The following is a 17,387-nucleotide window of genomic DNA, read 5'->3' as shown; positions in this document are numbered from 1 at the left end:
ATTCCAGTTTGTTTCTATTTTGGTAGAAATCAACAAAATGACTCTAAAGATTATAGGGAAATACAAAATTACCACTAGTAGCAAGCAACTTTGAAAAATAATACATTTTAAACCTGGACATTATCTCTTTTGAGTGTTAATAAATCTACACTAACCAAGACAATGTGCAATTTACATAGGAAAGCAAAGAAGATCTCAGTGAGTAAACAGAGTCTAGAAATAGACCCAATAATGGAGGAGCAACTATTTTCAACAAAAGTACAAAGGCAAATCAGTTAAGGAAGGGTAGTTTTTTCAACAATTGGTGCTGAAATATTTGAATATTCATTAAAAAAAGGAACATCATTCCACACCATGAACCACATGTAAAAACTTGTTTGATATGCACTTATAAAAGTAAAGACAAATGCTAAAAGTGTAACATTTCTACAAGAGAAAAGTAATAGAAAATTATTATGACCTTTGGCTATAAATGCATGTATGTATCCATTTTAGATACAGCACCAACAAAATAATCTATAAAGTAATAAATTTAGGGGAACCTGGGTGGCTCTGTCATTTAAGCACCCTACTTTGGCTCAGGTCTTGATCTCACCATTCCTCAGTTTGAGCTCCACATCATGCTGGATGCTGTCAGCACAGAGCCTACTTTGGAGCTTCTGTCCCCCTCTCTCCCTGCCTCTCCCCTGCTTACACTGTCTCTCTCACCATCTCTCTCAAAAATAAATAAACATTAAAAATAACATATTTTATTAAAAATAAATTTATAACTTGGACTTCATCAAGATAAAAAAAGAATTCTTCTCTTCAAAAGACAATCTCAAACAATGGAAAAGCAAGCCATAGATTTTGAGAAAATATTTGCAAAGCATAACCCTAAAAAAGGATTTGTACACAAATATGCAAAGAACTCACAAAACTTAATAAGAACACAAGCAAAAACAATTGATGCCCCCCTAATGGGATTCATTGGATCTGGAAATACATATTCCATTTGACAGTCACATCAGACAAGCACTCCTTTCTAGCATCTTCCATTAAGATTATTCAATTAATGTCCTGGCTCTGAATCCATGAAGAATCATTAAAATTATAATTTGGGCTTATCATAATAGATTTTCTATGAGATGGAAAACATGCTGATCCATCAACATGTTGAGCTATTTTTTTCCTACTCAAACTAGAAGGACTGCCGTTTGGGTTAAGCCATATCCTTCTTGTGAGATATGTCAATCACTCCTCTGAAACTAATCAATTTATGCTCTGAGAAACGCTAAATTTTGTCCTGCCCCTCCAACCCTTAGTACCAGACCCACAAACAGACTTGACCTCCTCCGCTAATGACTTTTTTCTCTGAGACCGTGCTGATTTAGCCAGGGAATTCTCTTTTTAACTAACATTTTAAACAAACACCTCCAGGATTCCAATTATTGTAGACTAATTATTATAGAAACTCATATAACAATGTATGAATTAGAAGTCAAGTCACATTTGGGGTCAGTGAACTGTAGTCTGTTCCATAGTCACAATGCATCAAATTACTTTGCTGGGCTAGCACATAGATTGGGACTTACTTGTAGCGCAGCCCTGACATTTGTTTCTTTTCTTCTGTGCATTGGAAATTCTTGACTCACATTTTCTTTGCTAAGGCTTCCATTTCAAAGAGGCATCCACTTCAAAGATGTCTGTCTCAAATGAACACCTTGCCAACCACCGGCCTGGATAAAGAGCCAGGCCACCTCCCCACCGTAAGACTCCTTTGATTTAGAAACCTTGAGTGATATACATAACTGACCATGGGGCCACTTGCTATTTTCTCTTCCTTGCTTTTAACTCCCACTGTTTTGCTTTAAACTTACCAGTAAAGAGAAAGTCCTTGAAACACTAGGTGCCCACCCTTGAACCCAATAAAAGCAGAACCCCAGGCACATTTGCTCCTTCTCTCTCTACCTGCAATCTCACTCTGTGGCCCCATATGTGTTGTGTAATGTCCAGGTTCTCCAAGTAATAAACCTTTATTTGTTTATTTATTTATTTATTTATTTATTTATTTATTTATTTATGTTTTTTTCCCAAAGTTTCCTGATAGCTGTCACTGTAGGGTGCTTTGCAATCATAAGAACTACCAGGTCAGGTCCAACCATAACATTGGTTATTGATAGGCTGAGATCAGTGAAAAATATACTACAATTCATGCATATGGGTTATTTGAAAAATTCTTCCAAAGAATAACAAGCATGAATACGGTATATTTTATTTTATGTGTAAGAGCTAATTTACCATAGAAGTTCTTCTTAATTTTTAATATTTTATTTATTTATTTTTTTAATATTAGAGATAAGGTATAAGCAAGGGAGGGGCAGAGATAGAGGGAGAGAGAGAATCCCAAGAAGGCTCCATGCCTTCAGCACAGAGCCCAAAGCAGGGCTCAGAGTCATGAGCCATGAGCCAAAATCGAGATTCAGAAATTGAACCAACTGAGCCATCCATGTACCCCTCATAGAACTTCTTCTTTCTAGACAAGAGTGTTTCTGCGTACTCACAGATATATTATAGCTCCTAAAAAGACAACACTGTTTACGTCGATTTTGATTTCTAGCTGTAGTTGCTAAACAATTTTTCTGCAGACTCCATCATAACTACATGCACTAATCCTGATGATAGCCTAAAACCTCAATTATATGCTTTATTTGAAGAATTAAATTTCTTAAACACTGAACTTGTCTATTAAGATGAAAATTTACTTTGTCTTTCAATTCTCAACTTAATATTATTTTTAATAACTATTTGAAATCAAATCAATACATGTATTTTATTTTCCCTTGTATATTTATGTTTGCTATTTTTGATATATATATTTTTATTAATTATAATATACTACATATTATATATAATATTATAAATACAGCTTTAAGTATACGTTATTTATGGACTGAGCCCATAGTCTAATGAAAGAAACATACATAAGCAAGCAATTATAAGCAAAACATATCATAAGCCCTGTAACAAAATTATAAATATGGTGTTTGGGGTGATAGCTCTAAAATGTCATTGTTTACTTTGCCATAATTATCAGTAAAGCAAGTTCATTTTTGTATAATTTGAAATCTTGATATTAGTAGAGACTGATAAGTTCAACATTTACTGAATTTATTATACATAGTGGTAGTCGTTTTTTAATGAACATCATCTAGTTGCCATTTATAATGTGAATTATATTTATTATTTATGATAAACAGAAACTACTAATTTATATTGTGAGGAAAAAAAGTGCAATAATACCAGTACTTTGAATTACCAACATGTATATTTCAATTTCAAAAAGCACATGTGAGATTTAAATGAGAAAATAAAACAGACACATAACCCATAAACCTTGCTATTTGGGTGTAGTTCATGTTAGAAAAAGTTATAGCTATTTTACTGAGGATTCTTATTTGACAAAATATTCAAAATCAGGGGGTGCATTAATCCTTTCCTAACATACCCTATGTTAACATAATTGTCTCCATCTGTGGCATTGTCTTCTAAACATCAGTGATTATCCTGGTCCTAGAGCACAAAATGACAGACAAGCTTGCACAGTATTCCTTTATTTCCTGGCTTCATCTCTTCATGGTCCCCAAACACACACTGCAGGGTCTATGCACTGAGGATGCTGATTCTCAGATAAACTGAAGGACTCCTAAAAATTGGCTATTTGCTCCTTTTCTTTTTTTTTTTTTAATATTTATTTATTTTTGAGAGACAGAGACAGAGCATAAGCAGGGGAGGGGCAGAGAAGGAAGGAAACACAGAATCCGCAGCAGGCTCCAGGCTCTGAGCTGTCAGCACAGAGCCCCATGTGGGGCTCAGACTCACAAACCGTGGGATCATGACCTGAGTCAAAGTCAGACACCTAACCCACTGAGCCACCCAGGCGCCCCCCTGTTCCTTTTTTTTTTTTTTCTTTCTTTTTCTGGCTTCCATTCTTGCCAGGACCTGCACCACCACTGTACACATCTTGTAACACAAATAACATAACATATGTCCTCCTTATAAAGGACAAATGGTTAATAATTTCTCTAGAATACATAACATTGAAAGAAGGACGAAGTGAGAATGACCTGACAGAGTGATCACATGCATATCCCAGAGGACTGGGGCTAAACATCTCAAGTGCCAAGACCCCTTGACTCCCAGGATTAACACTTGGGTCTTCACCTTTGTTCTACCCGGGTCCTGGATGACTGAGGGGACACAGACACAGGACCACCCTCCCCAATAAAAGTCCTGCAGACCCTGAACAAGGACGAGACTCGGGCTTCTTTCCTTTCCAAGCCTCCCAGCTGCCGCTTCTGCATCCGCTGTCTCTCTCTCTCTACCTACAATACACTTTGCTCTCACTTCTTGCTGATTCACGTGTGATTTCCATTGTGAGGCCAAAGACCATCTTGGTTGGTCCTGCATTACCTGCTGTGTCCCTGGGCCCTGCCTGCCGGCATCATGTAGTTAAAATAAAAATCATTCACCTGTGTATCACAGTGTTTGTCACAAAGTTGCAATGTGCTTTAATGTTTCTATAGCTTCTACAACCTGGACATGCTTGTTTTCAAGACATTTTTTCCCTCCACCTAAATTGCACATGTTTCTTTCAAAAATTAAATAAGTAAAATCACATCCTGTTATTTCATTGCTAATAGGGACTATATTTTCTCCCAGTTTTCTCTTTGGAAAAACTCTCCTGGAGTTAGAGTACCTGAAAGGTGATTCTGTGCCTAAAAGGATTGATACAGGTATTAGGCAAAATAACGCAATTACAGATATAATTTTTAAAATGGATATACAATTTCACCAACTTTACTCTGAAATAATACTTAAAAATAAAATTTACTTTATTAAAATCTATCATTGCCAGATCTGAACTGATCTGTCTCTGAGTCATATAACTTAGAATGTTAGACATTTATAAGGATCTAAAAACGATTTATGCAAATTTGAATTGAAGGATAAAATTGTGCTTCATTCTCCACAGGTGCCTCTGATTATAAATATTTCATTATTCTTGTTGTTATATGTTTCAAAAATAAATGACAACTTTTCGCTTCTATTTGATTCCTATATTTCCTCAACTACAGTATTGCAAATATCCCAAACATATGAGGATATTAAAAACTCTCAGCTTCAGAATTTTGCTGAGGTTCACAATGTTTAGATACTTGAATTCAACCCAAATAATATACTGTCTCACACACACACTTGCACACAGACACATACACATAATGAATTACAAGGAGCAGATAACCATAATAGAAACAATATTCTGTAAGTCTGATTGGAAATATTAGCTAATTTGATGGCTTGAATAACTTTTGTAACACTATAAAACAAGAAGCATTGACATGAAACAAATCAGCATTATGATGATCATACGTCACCACGTTTAAAACGTAATAAAATATACGTAATAAAAAAACGTAATCAAACATTTCTCAGGCCGTGGGACAATGGAAGAAAAACGGCATTGGTAAAACTGTCCTGAACAACTTTTGTTTTCAGGAAATGTATTCTTGTGCAAGCACTTGACGCCCTAGGAGCACTTTGTGTATTTGATGTAAAAAGCATTGCATCTGCTAGAAAGCATATTGCAAGGTCAGAAATGAAACACATCTGATCCTGCTGTTAACATTTAGCAAAATATACTGCAGATATTCTGGAATCATTTTTTTCTGTCATTGTGGATCAGATGCCGTGCAACCTACATAGACAATGATGGCATACATTCCATTTCTGTAAAAATATGCTTTGCAAGAGAGAAAGAATGAACTGTTACCACTTCAGATGCAGAATCTCAGTACACTGCATTTTCTCTGACTGCTGAAATCTTTAGCTCTCACAAAAATCATTTATAAGGATTTGAGCGTGTCTGTGAAAGTGATGTACAAGTTAAAAATATGGTAAATAAAATTTCATTGGAATCAAACTACTTCATAAAAGACAAGCACTTCCCTTCTAAATTCAAAGTAAAAAAATGTGACCAGTGATTCAAAATAATGGGCACTCAGACATTTCTTCCCTCTTGATCAGACCTTTCTGTTATTTTTATGCTAAGCATAGCATAACTGCACTCTAATTTCATGGCATATAAGTTGGTATATCATGACATCAAAATAGTTTGCCTATCAAGAAGGAGAGACCTAGACAAATACGAGCCAATGAGTAGTGAGAGGGAAAATGTTTAATTATATCTTAATAGGTCCCTTATTGTGACAGTAAGTTATACACAGATACAGACACACAGACACACACACACACACACACACACACACACACACACACACCTGCATAACCCTTTAACAGATAACATCCTTTTAACATTTTAAAAACAGATAATATGGATTGTTTTTCAGAAGAATGGAAATCTGTGAAACTTCTACTTTAAAATAGCTGCAGTTAGGTATATTTCAGTAGAACGATTCTTTACATTTTTCTTTAATTTTTTAATGTTTAAAAAAATTTTTTAATGTTTTATTTATTTTTGAGACAGAGAGAGACAGAGCATGACAGGGGGAGGGGCAGAGAGAGAAGGAGACACGGAACCGGAAGCAGGCTCCAGGCTCTGAGCTAGCTGTCAGCACAGACCCTGACGCAGGGCTCGAACCCACGAACGTGAGATCTGACCTGAGTCGAAGTCGGAGGCTTAATGGACTAAGCCACCCAGGCGCCCCTTAATTTTTTAATGTCTTATTTATTTTTGAGAGAGAGTGAGACAGTGTGAACAGGGTAGGGTCAGAGAGAAAGGGACACACAGAATCTGAAGACAGGCTCCAGGCTCTGAGCTAGCTATCAGCACAGAGCCCGATGTGGGGCTTGAACCCACGACCCATGAGATCATGACCTGAACCAAACCCAACTGAGCCACCCAAGTGCCCTGATTTTCACATTTCTTAAACTCAATTCATCCATTCCAAAATTTACCATTTTTCAAGTTTTTAAAACTATATTATTTACATTAAAATGAGTGTAACTCTATCTCACTCATTAATCCTAGTAGTTTATAGTGACATCAAATAAGATCTAGAAAAAATATTTTTAAACAAGATTTAAAATTTTTGAATTACAGACACAATAGTAATACAACCAAAGAAGACAGTATAAACCAGGTAACAATTAAACTATAGATTCAATAAAGATCTAAACAATAAGTAGAGATAGCAGATGGAAAAAAGTTGCAATGCATTTAAAATGGGCAAATGGAAGCCTACAGAAAGTAATAAGTAGACAGCTGTTTCTATTTCCATGTCCTCACCACCTAAGCCTGTTGATAATATTACTTCTAGAGCCATTCTTCTTTTGGAATAAATAAATCTAATGGCCAGAATTTAAAGATGATTAAAGGTACCATAGCTACATAAAGAGACTGTTCACCAAAGGCAGGGGGAAATAAGCTTTTTCTTCCAGTTCAACTGTAGTATACACCATTGTTCTCAGAGTTATCCTGGTCACCAGATGCAGAAGCATCTGTGAGCATGTTAGGACCCTATGTGCTCTACCTTGACCTACTGAATCAAAATCTGTAAGGATGAGATTTAGCATTAACAAGCTCTGTAGGTGATTCTTATCCATACTAATGTTTGAGAATCACTACTGGACACAGAGACCCAACATCAAAGAAATCAAATTTGTTGTGCAGTAGAATAAGAAAGATGTCAATAGATCCTGTATACCTCTCCAACTAAATATGTGCAAAGATCTGAACATAATATCTCTGGTAGATAGGGGTAGAGCAGATATGGACATATTGATTCAGTAATCATTCACATGCCTGCTCTAGACTTGGACCTGAGCTGAAATGCTGAGGTTAAAAAAGGTGAATAAATCATAGCTCCTGCCTTTGCATAACTCAAGTAATTAACTGTAATAATTAGTGGAAGTTTCCAAATCAAGACACCTCATCCAATCTAGAGGGACTAAAATAATTACAAAGTAGGTGATATTTGAGCAACATCTTGAGAAACATGTCATTTTTAAGAAAAATATCTAGTGATTAAAGCTTGATTGAAAAGCCAGAGATGATATGTTTCAAGCCATGGCCTTGTGAGGAAGTTTGGTTAATTTGGAAAACTGACAATGGTAGTCTGATAAATAAAAACTAAACTAAAAAGCAGATGTAAATGTTAGAAAGAAAGAGAGAGAGAGAGAGAGAGAGAGAGAGAGAGAGAGAGAGAGAGAGGAAGGAAGGAAGGAAGGAAGGAAGGAAGGAAGGAAGGAAGGAAGGGAAAAAGAAAAAGGAAAGAAAGATGGAAAGGGGAAGGGGAAGGAAAGGTAAGGAAGGAGAAGGAGAAGAAGGACAAGGACAAGGAGAGGAAAAGGAAGGGAAGGGAAAGGGAAGGAAACTGTTTGGGAAGGCAAGGCAAGACAAGTTGTGAGATCAGAATTGGAGATACAACCTCCTTTCAGAACAATGCTGCACACTGCATGTCATCCTATGAAATGAAACTAGACATGATTCTAAGTTGCTTATAAGACTCATTGAAAAATTACAAGAAGGGTGTTGAGGTATTGAGATTCTAGTTTTAGGGGCAAAATGTAGGAAGGATTAGAGGCAAGAATGGATCCAAAAGGTCCCAGTTAGGAAGATGTTGAAGTTGACAAGAGAAGTACAATCACATCCTCAATTAGGAGTGGAAGCAAGAATAAAGAAGGAAGTGAGGCTTCCAGAGGTATTGGGGCATGCTAGGAATAAAATTTGGAATATAAGACAAGGTGTATTCTTGAGAGGAACCATCTTTGGTTTGGAGCGTGACAATTTGAAGTCTCTGGAGGAAATGGTGAATCAAAACGTTTTTAATGGAGGAAAATTATGGGTTAGAAATAGTAAGTTCAGAGCCATTACCTTACAGGTAATGGCTAATCCCAGAGAAACTGATGAGAGCTCTCAGAGAGACTGACAGTCAGAAAAGAAGATTAAGAGAATCAGACTGGAGAATGAGAAAGGAATGGAGAATATTAAAGTAAATGAGGGATTGTCTTGAGGGTAGTAACGGGTATCTAAGCATTGGAAGATTATGCAGAGTTTAAAAATATAAGAACCCAAAGTATGTTGAATTTGACAAAGTCCAGACCATCGAACAATCAGGAGAAAACCAGTTCAGCAGAGCAAAGGAAGTTGGACAAAACATATTAAAAAATTTTGAGGAATAAAAGGAAACCATGTGGCTGTATAGAAAGATACAATTTAGAAAGGGCATCGAATTGTTTAGTTTTACTTTTATTTTTTGTGAAAGAAGAGCTTTTAAAATATATTTTTAAAAGTTGGGAGGATTTTAAATAGGTTTACTCCATGTCAAAAGGACCTAGCACAATGGAAGCAATGTTTTCTTTCCAGAAAGAGGGCATAATTAAAGATATAAGGCAAACCATCAAAGCATCCAGCTTTGATTTTCTGTGATAGTAGGTCCCCAAAGGAAAACAGTCCAAAGCAATTTGTCAAGGCACCCACTGACTCCAAGCAGACTTTATTTTATTTATTTTACCACAGGCACTTTTTCCCCTAGTTTCAGAACATCTCCTCTGGCCCTATTGACTTTCTAGTCTTTTTGCTTACTCTGATTCACCTCAGTGAGTTGACCTCCATTCTTCAGTAATTTCTTTCATGGCTTCCTCTCTGTCATGTCATCAAATCCAATTTTGAAAACTTTCTGATTCAGTAACTCCCGGAAGACCTCAAATATTCTCCTGGGTTGAGGCACAGTGAAGTCATTCCTTTGTCAAGGTTCGGGAGGACAGAAGTCTGTAATAAACATGTCAGAAGTCCATGCTGTCTCTGAAGTGATGGAGGCAATCTGTTCCACACCTTTCTTTTAGCCTTGGTGTTGCTGGCAATTGTTGCAGTTACTTGTCTTGTAGATGCATCTTTCTATCCTTCTCTTGCACCATCGCATGGCACTCTCCCCATATGCCTTCACATTATCTGTGAAATATCCCTCTGTAAACATCTGTTTTAAGTCTCTTTTTTTCTACTTATAAGGACAACAGCAGTACCGGAATAGGATCCCGTCTATGATCTCATCTTTAATCGATTACATCTGCAAAGACCCCCTCTCCAAATAAGGTCACAGTCACAGTGTTGTACCCAGATTTTAATATCGCCCCCAAAAACCAGAGACCACCAAGGAGGCTGAATCACGCATGCAAAAGCAAAGGGCTTTATTATGAATTTAGGCCCGGCCGGCCTAAACTTGGGCTCACAGACTTTAACAACACACTGGATCCACATGGAGTGAGCCCCGAACATGGTGGAGTAGGGGCTTTATGAGTTTGGAAAGGGGGAGTTACAGGAAATTGTGACACAGGTACAGGGGTCCAATCATTATAGCATCACATCATTGGCAGTAACTTTAACCAATTACAGAGTGGACCCAGGACCCTCACATAGGGCGTGACTAGGACCCTCATGTAGTGCGTGACTAGTCTTAACCTCCATCTTTAGGCCCGCCCTCAGGCCCTCAGAAATGTTAATGGTGTTAGCTGGCCTTCAAGGTCAGAGGGGAAACCGGAATCCGACCTGCATCCTTACAACAGGTCCTAGGGGTTAGAACTTCAACATCACTTTTCAGAGAAAACAAGGAAACCTATAGCGTCTGTAATGACTGAGCTGGAGCGGTGTAGGGTGGCAGCAGGTAGGGTATTGGAAAAAGTATAGAAAAATATAGTGGCCAAAAATTGTCCTAAAAACATATTACTGGGCTGATGAGGAAGAGATATGTGCTGAACAAAGAAGAAGAAAGGAAACTAACAGTGTTAATAGATACGGCAGAAAAGAATTACACAGTTTGTTAAAAAATCAGGATAATTATGCTTCCCATGGGGTGTTTGAAATTTAAATTTCCATGACAAAAGGATTTTTCATTTTTTCTTCAGCAAGACACATAAAGAATAATAAATAAATTTTAAAACATAAATTCATGTATAGCCAATTTTAGAAATGAATCTGAATGTTTAAATAAATAAATGAAAATGGTAATACATTGTTTTTTAGCATGATCAAACTTTTTGAGGGGCGCCTTGGTGGCTCAGTTGGTTAAGTGTCCGGCTTCGGCTCAGGTCATGATCTCACAGTTCGTGGGTTCGAGCCCTGTGTTGGGCTCTGTGCTGACAGCTAGCTCAGAGCCTAGAGCCTGCTGCTTCGGATTCTCTCTCTCTCTCTCTCTCTCTCTCTCTCTCTCTCTCTCAAAAATAAATAAAATAAAAAAAACTTTTTGAATAAATAATTTCTATAAACCACTTACTTTGATGGATTATTTATTATGAGAATATTATATTCTAGAGCTCAGTGTGTGAAAACACAGAAAGTATCGAAGGTGGCTCAGGGCTTGAGCATCCAGCTCTTTATTTTATCTCAGGTCTTTATCCCCGGCTGGTGGGATTGAGCATCTGCTTGAGATTCTTTCTCTCTCCCCCGTCCTTCTTTCCTGCTCACATTTTCTCTTAAAAAAAAAAAAAACTAGAATGATTATAAATAGGATAGAAATTACTGTTGATTGGTTAATAGTGTCTCATAGCAAATTCAACTTTATTAATGTACATGCATACTCATTTCGAATCTTTTCTGTTGACTTTCTCCTAATTAATTGGCATGTAGTAAAGTGATCTCAGTAAATGTGATTATTCAATGTATATTAATTGTTAAATGATAGCACAGGCAACTTACATACAATTTGAGTCACAGCAATATCCATTACTTTATGGCCAAATATTTACTACCTTTAATCTTTTACATAGGTAACTTTTGGGTTGGACAATATAGATAAGAAAGCACTTCCATGCCCATTGTTAATTCTCTTATACACCCCAAATAGCTATTCTGTCTAATAAATAAGCAACTTAACAGACCATGACAATTATTATCAATTTTTTTAAATTTTCCTTGTACATGCTTAAGACTTTAAAGTGAAGTAATGTGTCCTGTTAGCCCATGATGGAAAAGCAATAATGTATATCAAACAAGCATTGTGTACCAGAACTACACACTGCTTATTTTTTAATGTGGTGCATAAGTTTTTATCTGGTTTTCCCTTAAATGAGAGATGGTAAAGTGGGATGTCAAGGAATAGTCAGTCTCCTTAACTTATAGTTAGTTGTAATAGTAAACATTTATTTACAAGTGATGACAGTATCTCAGTAACAAAGAGAGTAGATTAGTAATCACAACACAATTTATATTACTTTACTTAATTTAAGGTAGTAGCAATATTAAAAACTATGTTTTGCTGGACTTCATCCTATTTTTTTCTTTTCTTAGTTTCCATTTCTCTTAATCCTGTTCTAAAATTTTCTAATATACAATATATGTATATACATATATACATATATATTAGATTAAATCACATCCTTTTGAAGAGAATTATTTAAAAATTAAAGAAAAATATCAAAGTGTTTTAGTTTTAATATATGTAATCCAGATAGATTAATTAGTTGATTTTATCTCTATCTATAATCTATCTATCTTTCTATCATTTATCTATCGTCTCCCTGCCTCTATCCACATATCAAACATATTTTAATGCTCATTTTTTAATTTTATTTTTGAGAGAGAGACAGACAGAAAGAGAGAGAAAGAGAGACAGAGAAAGAGTGTAGGCCAGCTAGGACAGAGAAAGAGGGAGACCAAGGATCTGAAGTGGGCTCTGCACTGATAGCAGAGAACCTCATGCAGGGCTCCATCTTATGAACTATGAGACCACGACCTGAGCCAAAGTTGAACTCTTAACAAACTGAGCCACCCAGACACCCCTAAAAAATTTTTAAAAAGCTTTAATAGGAAATATCAACTAAGCATACTAACTTAATGGCTATGTTTTCAGATTGGCTATTACACATAATTAATGTGTGAAATATGCAACATGACTTTTGAACTCTGTATATAATTTCACTTAATAAATGTTTTGTTAGAAAAAAATTATTATAGATGTCTACTACTTAATGGTGTCACAGGTCAAACTTTCTTCACTGTTCGGATTAAAAAAAATAAAAGACGCATACTTTGAAATGTACCTTGGGCATTTTATGTAAGTATCTTATAACAACATGAATAACATCAATAACAAGGTGCTTCATGATTTCATATGATTTTGCATCACTTTGTATCCTGATTTATCGTATCATGGATTTTTAGATTTCTGAGGAGTTATAATATCCACTTATACACTCATGATGAGACAACGGGAAAGATTTGGGTTGAAAGAAAGACAGTGGACACTTAACAGAAAATAGAATAAAAATGTCTTGGGGCACCTGGGTGGCTCAATCATTTAAGCATTCAATTCTTGATTTTGGCTCAGGTCATAAGCTCATGTCAGCACAGACCTACTTGGAATTTTCTGTCTCCCTCTCCCTCTGCCCTGCCCTCACACACACACACACACACACACACACACACACACACACACACACAGTTGCATGTACTCTCTCTCTCTCAAAATGAATTAAAAGAAATCAAAAAATAATGCTCAAACAATTTTCAGAATACTGCCAATTATTTAAAGATTAAAAAGTTTTAGAAACATATACATGAAACATGGGGTACACAGTGAATTATATTCTCCATATTTATAATCACACTTTGACAAGTGTATATCAATCTGCTTACTAGTTCTATAGTAGACTGTCACTAAATTCACAGCATTCGCACTAAATTTTATAATATGTTATAATGTTACTAAATTACCTTAAATCCAAAGCAGTTGCTATGACACTGAACTACTTCAGTATGACACGCTATAGTAAACTACTTTGTATTTTATAATACATGTAATGGTACTGCAGTATCTTAAATTCACTTAAACTTGTACATATTATGGACATTGTGATCACAGAATAGGATTACAGAAAGCATTCATTTTCATTCTCTTCTGATTTTAAAAATGAATCATCTCACTTTGCTATGTAGATATTCACCATCTTGCTTAAAGTGAGATAAAGGAGCAAAGAAACTCTTCAAATTATTAACACAATTACATAACTGTATGCAAATCCAGACTGCATTACTTGAATAGGAATTTACTTGTTATTAATTTAAAATTTTTCTTAGTTTAAATACCTTAACTATTTTTATGTGTTCGGTTATTTAAGCATGTGAGACACATAGATGATGAATAGATTGAAAGATCCAGATGTATCTCTTCCATTATGTCCATTTACTATCTCTTGCCTTACCAGAATGAATCGAATGCAGTCTACTAACTAAAAGGACTTAGTACATACATAAATACATATAAAACTTAAGAAATTATTTCATTTCACTTATTTCTTTCTGAAATTATTTGCAAAGTAAATGAAGGGAACAAGGCAAAGTGAAAATAGAATGGTGACATTTATTGAAATAAGAGATGTTAATACACAAAATTCACGATGATGATCCCATAGGCATTTTCCTTCTCACTTCCATTTTATGGATTATAACTTTAAACATTTTCAAGGATTGCCATAAAAACTCATGACCAGTCCCCTCTGAGGGAAGAGCTCCACTCACGTAGCATGACGAAGGAGACACAGGGACAGGACCAGTCACTAGCTATGGTCACACTGCTAGCAGGAGGCGGCTTTTGCATTCAGCAAGTCTAACTCCAAAGCATGATCTCAACCAGTACAGAGGACTTCAGACCTTTTCCTAGAGGATGACTATGATCTTGGCTTTAATTTTTGTTGCAACAAAAGACACAGAATCCATTTAGTGAGCCACAGTATTCATAATATAAAATACAAAATCAGGCAAATCGCACAGACCATAACCTGAGCACCATATAAGGTAAAGATTCTCAAAAGCATCAACACAGTCAGTATATCTAACTGCTCACCTCTTTTTCTTACAAACATCTTTCAGTGTAAACAATGACAAATCACAGTTCTAAGGCAGGAAAACTCGAGAGCAGCTTGAATTAGGAGGTGGATATGCATTTGTATAATCCAAATAAATACTTCCCTGGAGCTCTTGCGGAAGTCATGGTTAATTTGACAGGACAAAATATAGAATAAAAAGCTTCCTTACAGACTGTCTTCTGAACCAGACACAGGAAAATAATTGTGTAGCAGTGAGTTTAATTTCTTTGACAATTTCTCTTATTCCGGTAAGTAGAAGGCATCTATTTTGCCCAATTATTGTAGCTTCTATTATTCTATAGGCATCTAAGCTAATCAGCTAAAGTACTTTTGGTTTGGTTTTGTTTCCACATAGTGAAATGGAACAGAAGGGAACTTGCCTGGTTATAAAAGTACCTGTCCTCCCCGGTGAGGTGTAATGTGGGCAGGACTGAGATTCTTCTTTAAGTTTTCAAGTTACCAGGTAAATAAATAGATTTTTTCAAGAAAGCCGTAATTCAGTTGCATGGGGATAAAAATCAAGCTATCTATCTCTCTGGCAAAACCTCCCAGTCCCCTATAATTAAAACCGAACAAACAAAAGCTATTAAAGATTTAATTTATAAATTATTCATTTGTATTTTTTTCACAGAAAACATTAGATACAAAAACTAAGTGAAATATATTCTTATGTAACTGATATATTACAAAGAATGATAAAAGAAAACCCAAGGTAATTTTTAACGCTGCTATAAAAATTAAAGATTCTAGGGGAGTCTGAGGTAAGTTTAAATGAAATGTTATGACTTCTGGAATGTTCTAAGGGAGCAATAGAGAAAGCATGAAGGTCCATTAAGAAAGTACGGCAGTACTAAAAGTGAGATATAATGATGGCTCAACTCCAAATAGAAATGCTGAGGTAGACAAATTGTCAAATTCTGGAAAAACTGAATGTAGTTTAGCATCATAATGGAAGTAACTAGAATGATTACAAGCCATTGGCCAAAGCAGCTGGAGGAGAGGATACAATTACCTCAAGTTAAAGTTCCAGAAATGCCAAAATAAGCTATATATCTAACAATAATAATGAACAAACTAACAAAAAAAAAAGACATATGTTATTTCTAGCAGATTTCTTTTCAAGGTGAAACCTAAAAATGTTCAGAGAAGAACACCAGTGCTCATGGCTCAGCATTTACTCCTGTACTCTTACATAAAACAATAATCTGGAAACCTTAGGTTCACAAAGAATCAAGAAGTAATGTATTTTAGATGAAATACCAGACAGATTAAAGTCTCAATATAGGAGTAAATAAAAATATGTTTTTCAGCAACTAGGATTTAGGAAGATTGGACTATTCTATGTGAATTTACAAAATAAAGTCACTGCTAGAAATTGAAGTTCATCATTCAATATGATAAACAAACTTTTTTAGAATATTTGCATTTTGTTTTTTATTTTGTTTCTGGTTTCTGTTTTGGCTGTGTTTGCTGTTGTGGTGGTGGTAGTGTGTTTGTTTGTTTGTTTGTTTCAAATCTGCAACACAATGCTGAAACTATTCTGGATCTTTCCTGTTAGGGTAACTGAATCTAGGGCAAGAAAATGTAAGCTCCCTAGTGATCAATCGAACTAGGATTCTTCCCAAACTCCTTTATTCACACTTTTTCCTTAGAAATCTAAAAATATAATAGGATCAGAGTCATACAGACATCTCCGCTCAGTTTAAATTATACGTATATATTTTTCCCTGAAGGAAATAAGATACTGAACATCAATCCTTTCCCATCTTTTCCTGCTATCTCTACATTATAAAAAACTATACAGTCTTTGCTTTGTTTTATACACACACACACACACACACACACACATACACACACACAAACACATGCATATATGTAATGTTTATTTATTTTTGAGAGAGAGAGAGAGGCAGAGGATGAGAAGGAGAGGGGCAGAGCAAGAGGGAAACATGGAATCTAAAGCAAGTTCCAGGCTCTGAGCTGTTAGCACAGAACCCAACACAGGGCTCAAACTCATGAACCACGAGATCATGACCTGAGGTAAAGCCGGACATATAACTGACTGAGCCACCCAGTCACCCCAAGACAACATATATTTTTCCACATAGCAATAGTCTTTGGGAAAATCATCTTTAACATACCTTTAAGGCAGGTTGGGGCTTGTTTCATGTTACCATTGACAAGAAATGCGAAAAAGAACATTTTCCTGTAGCCCTTAGATGCTGAGATTTCACATATCCTCAAGGGTAGATGGGTCAGTTATCAAAAGAATATAAAATCTCCACAGACTTTCTTCATTTTCCCAACAGGCTAGCCTCCCTAACGTAGAACAACAATAGGTCTAACAAAAATAATGTACGTATAATCTATGAGATGGCTGTTTTGAACTGTACTGGGTCCTAATATTTTGCTTAGTCCTACATTTATGTCATACACTATCATTCAACAAAACCCTTCTTCATTTAAATAAATTATTCTAAACAACTGAATTTATTTTAAAATCCATTTTTATCATCAACTCAGACATG

The 17,387-nt window shown here is 35.7% G+C and overlaps 1 pseudogene; it reads right to left on the bottom strand.

The window, feature by feature from the left end:
• Window positions 1–17,028, bottom strand: part of LOC115293558 — a 134,482-nt pseudogene extending 117,454 nt beyond the window's left edge.
• Window positions 17,029–17,387: the final 359 nt, after the last annotated feature.

This window comes from Suricata suricatta, chromosome 6 (assembly GCF_006229205.1).
Source record: "Suricata suricatta isolate VVHF042 chromosome 6, meerkat_22Aug2017_6uvM2_HiC, whole genome shotgun sequence".
NCBI lineage: Eukaryota > Metazoa > Chordata > Mammalia > Carnivora > Herpestidae > Suricata > Suricata suricatta.
Note: the sequence above shows the minus strand (reverse complement) of the source record. Positions and strands in the feature narration are given on the sequence as shown.